We start from the raw sequence: 10473 nt of genomic DNA on the forward strand, positions 1-10473 counted from the left end.
ATGCTCTCCGTTACTAGTAGATGCTCTGGCCAAGTAGATGCTTGTAACTCCAAGAGGGAGTACTTATGCTCGATAGTGGGTTCATGCCTGCATTGACACAGGACGGTGTGAAAGTTCTAAGGTTGTGTTGTGCTGTTGCCACTAGGGATAAAACATTGATGCTATGTCTAAGGATGTAGTTGTTGATTACATTACGCACCATACTTAATGCAATTGTCTGTTGCTTGCAACTTAATACTGGAGGGGGTTCGGATGATAACCTGAAGGTGGACTTTTTAGGCATAGATGCAGTTGGATGGCGGTCTATGTACTTTGTCGTAATGCCCAATTAAATCTCACTATACTCATCATGATATGTATGTGCATTGTCATGCTCTCTTTATTTGTCAATTGCCCAACTGTAATTTGTTCACCCAACATGCTGTTCGTCTTATGGGAGAGACACCTCTAGTGAACTGTGGACCCCGGTCCAATTCTCTTTACTGAAATACAATCTACTGCAATACTTGTTCTACATTTTCTCGCAAACAATCATCTTCCACACAATACGGTTAACTCTTTGTTACAGCAAGCCGGTGAGATTGACAACCTCACTGTTTCGTTGGGGCAAAGTACTTTGGTTGTGTTGTGCAGGTTCCACGTTGGCGCCGGAATCCCTGGTGTTGCGCCGCACTACATCTCGCCGCCATCAACCTTCAACGTGCTTCTTGGCTCCTCCTGGTTCGATAAACCTTGGTTTCTTTCCGAGGGAAAACTTGCTGCTGTGCGCATCATACCTTCCTCTTGGGGTTGCCCAATGAACGTGTGAAATACACGCCATCAGACCCTAGGCTGAAAGCAAGAAATGCGATCGGGTCCTTAACAGCCACCGTCCGGATTGATCCTCGTCGCAGCCGGGGACGAACCACTTGGCGCGACCAAATCGCCATGGCAACAGAGCCTGCACACCATGGCCTACGAGCTGAGCTAGAAACGACCTGCCAAAACCGGCAGCCAATGGAGGTGGATAATTGGAGAGATGGAGACAGAGAGAGAGAGAGAGAGAGTGTTGATGCCTCTCTCTTGAGAAAGAAGATGGATGGGAGTTTGCCTACCTAGCGTACGTGACTTGTGCTCACTGAAGTGTGGGACCTCACGCATGGGAACCACACGTAAGTGACAGACTTGTTGCTCTAATAACTCGGGTGATTATTATACTGTATTAGTACATAGTTTCCTATGGATCCTTCTTAGTCACTCCAAAATGAAGCTCTTTGGGAGGGTTTTTGAAATTTCCATGTTTGAAACAAAAAACCACATATCTTCATGCGCTTGACTTCATGAGACAGAGTTTAGGGTTAGGGGGTAGATACATGATTTCTCTGGTTTGAATATGTTTAGACCTTGTTTATCAACTTAATTGAATGCTTACTATATGACATAAGAAGATTATGTGCCTTGATTTTAAATTTTTTTAAATTATGCCCATTTGAATCTTGGTCAAATCCTAGGTTTGACCATGATTTAAACAAGTTTAAAACATGAATATGAAAAATTAAGCATGTATCCTTCGTAGTCACTCCAAAATGAAGCTCTTGAGAGGTTTTTTGAAATTTCCATGTTTAAAACCAAAAAACCACGTACTTCACTTCGTCTTCATAAGACAGAGTTTGGGGTTAGGGGTAGCTTGTTGATACATGATTTTTCTGGTTTGAATATGTCTAGACCTTGTTTATCAACTTAATTGAATGCTTACTAGATGACATAAGATGACTATGTGCATTGGTTTTTCATTTTATTGTTTTTTTTAATTTTTATGCCCATTTGAATCTTGGTCAAATTTTTATGCCCATGATTTAAACAAGTTTAAAACATGAATATGAAAAATTAAGCATCTATCCTTCTTAGTCACTCCAAAATGTAGCTCTTGGGAGGGTTTTTGAAATTTCCATGCTTGAAACCAAAAACCACTTCTCTTCATGCATGCTTGACTTCATAAGATAGAGTTTAGGGTTAGGGGGTAGATACATGATTTTCCTGGTTTGAATATGTCTAGACCTTGTTTATCAACTTAATTGAATGCTTACTATTTGACATAAGAAGACCTTGTAATATGTTAAGTTAAAGGCTGGTTTGCCCGCACTTAGAAATGATATTTGCATCACTTATCATATGTTTGCCCATTTGAATCTTGTCAAATCCTAGGTTTGACCATGATTTAAACAAGTTTAAAACATGAATATGAAAAATTAAGGATGTATCCTTCGTAGTCACTCCAAAATGAAGCTCGATCTTGAGAGGTTTTTGAAATTTCCATGTTTGAAACCAAAAAACCACGTACTTCTCTTCATGCTTGACTTCATAAGACTGAGTTTGGGGTTAGGGGTAGCTTGATACATAAATTTTCTGGTTTGAATATGTCTAGACATTGTTTATCAACTTAATTGAATGCTTACTAGATGACATAAGATGACTATGTGCATTGGTTTTTCATTTATTTTTTGAATTTTTATGCCCATTTGAATCTTGGTCAAATCCTAGGTTTGACCATGATTTAATCAAGTTTAAAACATGAATATGAAAAATTAAGCATCTATCCTTCTTAGTCACTCCAATATGTAGCTCTTGGGAGGGTTTTTGAAATTTCCATGCTTGAAACCAAAAACCACTTCTCTTCATGCATGCTTGACATCATAAGACAGAGTTTAGGGTTAGGTGTAGATACATGATTTTCCTACTAGGTTGAATATGTCTAGACCTTGTTTATCAATTTAAATGAATGCTTACTATATGACATGAGCAGACCTTGGTTTTAATTTTTATACCCATTTGAATCTTCGTCAAATCCTAGGTTTGTTGACCAAGATTTGAACAAGTTTAAAACATGAATATGAAAAAGTAAGCATGTATGCTTCTTAAGTCACTCCAAAATGAAGCTCTTGGGAGGGTTTTTGAAATTTCCATGTTTGAAACTAAAAACCACTTCTCTTCATGCTTGACTTCATAAGTCAGGGTTTAGCGATATATAGGGGGTAGATACATGATTTTTCTGGTTTGAATATGTCTAGACCTTGTTTATCAACTTAATTGAATGCTTACTATACAACGTAAGAAGACTATGTGCCTTGATTTTTCATTTTTTTTAAATTATGCCTATTTGAATCTTGGTCAAATCCTAGGTTTGACCATGATTTAAACAAGTTTAAACTTGAATATGAAAATTAAGCATGTATCCTTCATAGTCACTCCAAAATGAAGCTCTTGAGACGGTTTTTGAAATTTCCATATTTGAAACCAAAAACCACATATCTTCATGCTTGACTTCATAAGACAGAGTTTAGGGTTAGGAGGTAGATACATGATTTCCCTGGTTTGAATATATCTTGACCTTGTTTATCAACTTAATTGAATGCTTACTATGTGACATAAGAAGACTATGTGCCTTGATTTTCCATTTTTTGTTTTTTCTGAATTTTTATGCCCATTTGAATCTTGGTCAAATCCTAGGTTTGACCATGATTTAAACAAGTTTAAAACATGAATATGAAAAATTAAGCATATATCCTTCTTAGTCATTCCAAAATGTAGATCTTGGTAGGGTTTTTGAAATTTCCATGTTTTAAACCAAAAAACCACGTACTTCTCTTCATGCTTGACTTCATAAGACAGAGTTTGGGGTTAGGAGTAGCTTGATACATAAATTTTCTGGTTTGAATATGTCTAGACATTGTTTATCATCTTAATTGAATGCTTACTAGATGACAGAAGATGACTATGTGCATTGGGTTTTCGTTTTTTTTTTGAATTTTTATGCCCATTTGAATCTTGGTCAAATCCTAGGTTAATTTGACTATGATTTATTCACGTTTAAAAAATGAATATGAAAAATTAAGCATGTATCCTTCTTAGTCACTCCAATATGTAGCTCTTGGGAGGGTTTTTGAAATTTCCATGCTTGAAGCCAAAAACCACTTCTCTTCATGCATGCTTGACTTCATAAGACAGAGTTTAGGGTTAGGGGTAGATACATGATTTTCCTGCTAGTTTGAATATGTCTAGACCTTGTTCATCAATTTAAATGAATGCTTACTATATGACATGAGTAGACCTTGGCTTTAATTTTTTATACCCATTTGAATCTTCGTCAAATCCTAGGTTTGTTGACCAAGATTTGAACAAGTTTAAAACTTGAATATGAAAAAGTAAGCATGTATGCTTCTTAAGTCACTCCAAAATGAAGCTCTTGGGAGGTTTTTTGAAAATTCAATGTTTGAAACTAAAAACCACTTCTCTTCATGCTTGACTTCATAATTAAGTCATGGTTTAGGGATATATAGGGGTAGATACATGTTTTTCTGGTTTGAATATGTCTAGACCTTGTTTATCAACTTAATTGAATGCTTACTATATGACATAAGAAGACTATGTGCCTTGATTTTTCATTTTTTTTAAATTATGCCCATTTGAATCTTGGTCAAATCCTAGGTTTGACCATGATTTAAACAAGTTGAAAACATGAATATGAAAAATTAAGCATATATCCCTCTTAGTCACTCCAAAATGAAGCTCTTGGGAGGGTTTTTGAAATTTCCATGTTTGAAACCAAAAACCACATATCTTCATGCTTGACTTCATAAGACAGAGTTTAGGGTTAGGGGGTAGATACATGATTTCTCTGGTTTGAATATATCTAGACCTTGTTTATCAACTTAATTGAATGCTTACTATGTGACATAAGAAGACTATGTGCCTTGATTTTCCATTTTTTGTTTTTTCTGAATTTTTATGCCCATTTGAATCTTGGTCAAGTCCTAGGTTTGACCATGATTTAAAGAAGTTTAAAACATAAATATGAAAAATTAAGCATATATCCTTCTTAGTCACTCCAAAATGTAGCTCTTGGTAGGGTTTTTGAAATTTCCATGTTTGAAACCAAAAACCACATCTCTTCATGCTTGACTTCATAAGTCAGAGTTTAGGGATAGGGGGTAGATACATGATTTTTCTGGTTGAATATGTCTAAACCTTGTTTATCAACTTGAATGCTTACTATATGACATACAAAGACTATTTGCTAACGGAGGGAGTAAGCACTCTAGCTATGAAAAGTACCAAACGATGCATACTAAAATAATTTTTAGAGGAATACTAGTTCGGATTATATAATTTTATATTAGCAGGCCAAAATCGAACCCCGTAGTTGGATTTTCAGAAATTGATCCGTAGTACTGGGCAAAACCCTAGTTTAGCTTATTTAATAATAGATTCGTAGGTCGATTTTTTTACGTTATTATTATTATTACTAGGAGACGAAGGGAGAGCAGTCACGGGGCCCCACTTATTTATGGTGTCTATCCTTTTTCTGGTGATGTTGACTGTTGTGCAGGGTTGTCAGTGCGCAGGGGGTGCGAGCGAGCGAGAAAGGCCGAAATGAGAGAGATGTTTTTTTAGAGGGACAACCGAACGATCCTGAAGGACCCAAATTTCCAATACGCATAAAAACGCAGTTTACAGCAGGACACAAAATAAACAGGAAATTACGTCTAAATCCCTAAGATTTACATGGTAGACCCCAGGCTGAAAGCAAGAAATGCGATCGGGTCCTTAACAGCCACCGTCCGGATTGATCCTCGTCGCAGCTGGGGACGAACCACTTGGCGCGACCAAATCGCCATGGTTATAGAGCCTGCACACCATGGCCTACGAGCTGAGCTAGAAACGACCTGCCAAAACCGGCAGCCAACGGAGGTGGATAATTGGAGAGATGGAGAGAGAGAGAGTGTGTGTGTTGATGCCTCTCTCTTGAGAAAGAAGATGGCTGGGAGTTTGCCTACCTAGCGTACGTGACTTGTGCTCACTGAAGTGTGGGACCTCATGCATGGGAACCACACGTAAGTGACAGACTTGTTGCTCTAATAACTCGGGTGATTATTATACTGTATTAGTACATAGTTTCCTATGGATCCTTCTTAGTCACTCCAAAATGAAGCTCTTTGGGAGGGTTTTTGAAATTTCCATGTTTGAAAGAAAAAACCACATATCTTCATGCGCTTGACTTCATGAGACAGAGTTTAGGGTTAGGGGGTAGATACATGATTTTTCTGGTTTGAATATGTCTAGACCTTGTTTATCAACTTAATTGAATGCTTACTATATGACATAAGAAGACTATGTGCCTTGATTTTACATTTTTTAAATTATGCCCATTTGAATCTTGGTCAAATCCTAGGTTTGACCATGATTTAAACAAGTTTAAAACATGAATATGAAAAATTAAGCATGTATCCTTCGTAGTCACTCCAAAATGAAGCTCTTGAGAGGTTTTTTGAAATTTCCATGTTTGAAACCAAAAAACCACGTACTTCACTTCATGCTTGTCTTCATAAGACAGAGTTTGGGGTTAGGGGTAGCTTGTTGATACATGATTTTTCTGGTTTGAATATGTCTAGACCTTGTTTATCAACTTAACTGAATGCTTACTAGATGACATAAGATGACTATGTGCATTGGTTTTTCATTTTATTGTTTTTTTAATTTTTATGCCCATTTGAATCTTGGTCAAATTTTTATGCCCATGATTTAAACAAGTTTAAAACATGAATATGAAAAATTAAGCATCTATCCTTCTTAGTCACTCCAAAATGTAGCTCTTGGGAGGGTTTTTGAAATTTCCATGCTTGAAACCAAAAACCACTTCTCACTACAACACAACCACCCCTACTGCAACGCTTGAATCTGTATCTAAATGTCAATATAGGCGTTGCTAGATCCCCTACCAACGGATTTGGTATGCGTTGCGTTTTTGGGTGTTGCAAGGTTATTATGCAACGCGTATAGGAGCGTTGGTAACCATTGGTTTGAGCGTTGCAAGGTGGCAACAGAAGTCGAGCAACGAGTGTATCCGTTGGAACATAATATATATGGATTAATTAATTTTGTTTTAAAATAAATGTTATTTTCAAGCCTGAGTGGCTTGGTCGCTTCAAATATGGTAGTATTTTTTTCTCGACAAAAGTATATGCGTCTCATATGACACGAATGAAAAACACACAAATCGCATAATTTGAATGCGAGGGATAAAAGAATCAGCATTTATTACTGAAACCGCATTCCATACATGAAATGTTTTTCTTTTGAGTACACAGCTTACAATCTTGTTTCAAAATATTAGAGTGTAACTAAATCCTATATACATTCCTTCTAGTGTTCTTCCTTCGAATATAGCAGTCCTTGCTGATGTTTTGGGTCTGCAAAAAAAAAACTCCTGATTTAGAATCAGTTGGCAAAAAATATAGTAGGAAGGGTGTACTGAATACTAGCTACTACGTACTTTCAGTACTCATCACCTTTCGAAAATGCCAAAAGACATCATAAACAGGGGATGTCTTCAGATGCAAAGAACATGACTGCGTATCTCTTTCCTATACATAATAAATACTGATGTGCAATGATCATAATCTGGTTTGTAATGCAGCTAGGAGAAAGCAACCTCAATTGTTTAACTCCTGACTTGGGCAACAAAAGTCCTTTACTTTACTTTATGTGTGCAACTATTTGATATTTGCACTGAACCTTGAATGAATCAGAGTGAGAGTAGACTGAATTAAGACAATGTTGTGTCTAAAACTAAATATCATGTACTGAAGTATTTGTATTTAACAAGCCCGTATGAACTACAGTGGAAAAAATAGCGCTTGGGGATAGTAGGTACCTTAATCTAGGTTGAGAGCAGAATCTTCGACGAGCCATCTTGATGGGCAAGGTATGGAATTTTATCTTGTCGGCTCAATTTCCGCATCGTCTGAAGATAAACAATTTAATGTTCAACTTGTTGCACTTTCAGAAAGGTAGATCCACCTGAAAATCAGTAAACAAAAGTAAAGAAACTTATATAAACAGGTTTTTTTTGAAACCTCTTATATAAACAGGTTGCTTCGCATGATTATTATTTTGAAAGAATAATAACAATCTAGTCACTTATGGAAACATATGCTTAAAGGTCGAGAACAAAAACAAGAAAGAGTGGACCAAAAAGTCTTCTTTCCAGGAACACCATATTTTTAACATGCCGACTATCTTGCGATGAACTTGCCACTCTGGCAGCGGGCAGCCTGTGGCTCTAGCGGTGGAACCTATTTACTTGCTATTTGTCTTGCACATAACAACTGCTAATTCCCTCATAGGAAGCCAACTAGCATTCTATTACAATAGTATTGAGTAATAATTGAAAACATCATTATTGCGCGGTTTGCTTGAGGTGTATGTCCAACTGCTCACCTTGTTCACATATAAACAGATTATTACATGAATAACTCAATCTGAATTGACAATTGGTCTCCATACTTTGAACAGTCATTTGTAAACTAAATAAAAATGAAATGAAAAAAGTTAATGTGAAATACAAATAAACAAAGGGAGATTACCACTACCACACAACACAAACTGCTACTAATAATATTCTAAGATCTCAAGCGCTAAATCCTAGAGGTACATGTTCTGAACTGGATAGGTACTAGATGCCACCAACGTCGGCAGCAGCATACTGGCAGTTCATTCACATTAGAGCACTTACAATTAATTATCATTGCTATTGGCGACATGCATGGGAAAGCAGACAAGCAAATATGGAAATACAGCTGGTCGATGCGGAGCTAAGATCAAGAAAAAGGATGCGAATATCAAACCTGCGGCTGTAGGGTGCAGCGCATGATGTTGAGATGCAGCGGAAATTCAGTTCACCATGCCCCGTCGACCTAGACCTTGAGGGATGTGGCCCGCCTTGGAGTGGATGCGCGCACGGTAGACCGACAGCTGAAAGCTCCATCCTCCACTCTGGGGCGGCGCTTGCCTGTTTCGTGCGTGACTGCGGAGGTGCAGCCGTAAGTTGACCAGGGATCGATCTGAGAGAGACAGGGGAACATGATTAGAGGAGGGGCCAGATCTGAGCTGTGTAGACATGAGAGAGAGGGCCGATGCAAGGGGAGCCATGGAGGAAGGTCGATGGCTATTCCATGGACGGCGGTGCTTTCCGCTGCGGTGCACTACTGCTAGGGTTAAGGTGTCTTGAGATAATGGGGATCGCGAGTTTTTCTTTCGTTTGCTCCGCGAGAATTGGGATCGGGAGTTGGGTTGAGCTAGGGAGGTGGGGGGTGGGTATTTTTAAGAGGTGGAGATGTTTTTTTTTTGGCAGGGAGAGGTGGGTGCGTGGGTGGTCGTAGATACACATGACAGTACCGTTGCAAACTATGTGTAGGTGTAGGACTAGTTGTGTTGTAGTGTCTCTTCATGCATGCTTGACTTCATAAGACAGAGTTTATGGTTAGGGGTAGATACATGATTTTCCTGGTTTGAATATGTCTAGACCTTGTTTATCAACTTAATTGAATGCTTACTATATGCATAAGAAGACCTTGTAATATGTTAAGCTAAAGGCTGGTTTGCCCGCAATTAGAAATGATATTTGCATCACTTATCATATGTTTTCCCATTTGAATCTTGTCAAATCCTAGGTTTGACCATGATTTAAACAAGTTTAAAACATGAATATGAAAAATTAAGGATGTATCCTTCGTAGTCACTCCAAAATGAAGCTCGATCTTGAGAGGGTTTTTGAAATTTCCATGTTTGAAACCAAAAAACCACGTACTTCTATTCATGCTTGACTTCATAAGACTGAGTTTGGGGTTAGGGGTAGCTTGATAGATAAATTTTCTGGTTTGAATATGTCTAGACATTGTTTATCAACTTAATTGAATGCTTACTAGATGACATAAGATGACTATGTGCATTGGTTTTTCATTTATTTTTTGAATTTTTATGCCCATTTGAATCTTGGTCAAATCCTAGGTTTGACCATGATTTAATCAAGTTTAAAACATGAATATGAAAAGTTAAGCATCTATCCTTCTTAGTCACTCCAATATGTAGCTCTTGGGAGGGTTTTTGAAATTTCCATGCTTGAAACCAAAAACCACTTATCTTCATGCTTGACTTCATAAGACAGAGTTTAGGGTTAGGGGTAGATACATGATTTGTCTGGTTTGAATACGTCTAGACCTTGTTTATCAAATTGAATGCTTACTATATGACTGTAATATCCCAGGTATTGGGGTTACAAATATAGAGGAAACAGATGTGTGCATTGCATTCATGCATAGAAAATCTGGGGAATTTTCGCGCTTTAAAGTAAAACAATCAGAGTAACTGAATTTTCACTTGACCTTGATGGAATTGGAGTAGCTCATCAAGTCAAGCGCTATAAACCTCAATGTGACTTTGTTAAAACCTTGTTTTGGGCAGAGATGATTTGATCGAAGGGGTTAGATCAAATGGAACTAATAATCAACACAACAACACTTTACTCAATGATCAATTGCTTGATCTTATAAAAGATCATAACATGGAATTCCTTGCCATAACATAAGAACATCTGTTTAAGTACAAACCAAGTAACAATAAAATGGAGAAACCATTCTTGACTATATTCTCCATGTC

The 10473-nt window shown here is 37.5% G+C and overlaps 1 long non-coding RNA gene across 1 annotated transcript; it reads right to left on the minus strand.

The window, feature by feature from the left end:
• Nucleotides 1-7082: 7082 nt before the first annotated feature.
• On the minus strand, nt 7083-9140 carry LOC127330155 (uncharacterized). The gene is made up of 3 exons (XR_007869144.2): nt 8664-9140; nt 7691-7836; nt 7083-7226 (listed from the first exon to the last, which is right to left on the minus strand). It is a non-coding gene; the product is annotated as an uncharacterized lncRNA (long non-coding RNA).
• Nucleotides 9141-10473: the final 1333 nt, after the last annotated feature.

This window comes from Lolium perenne, chromosome 2 (assembly GCF_019359855.2).
Source record: "Lolium perenne isolate Kyuss_39 chromosome 2, Kyuss_2.0, whole genome shotgun sequence".
NCBI classification, from domain to species: domain Eukaryota; kingdom Viridiplantae; phylum Streptophyta; class Magnoliopsida; order Poales; family Poaceae; genus Lolium; species Lolium perenne.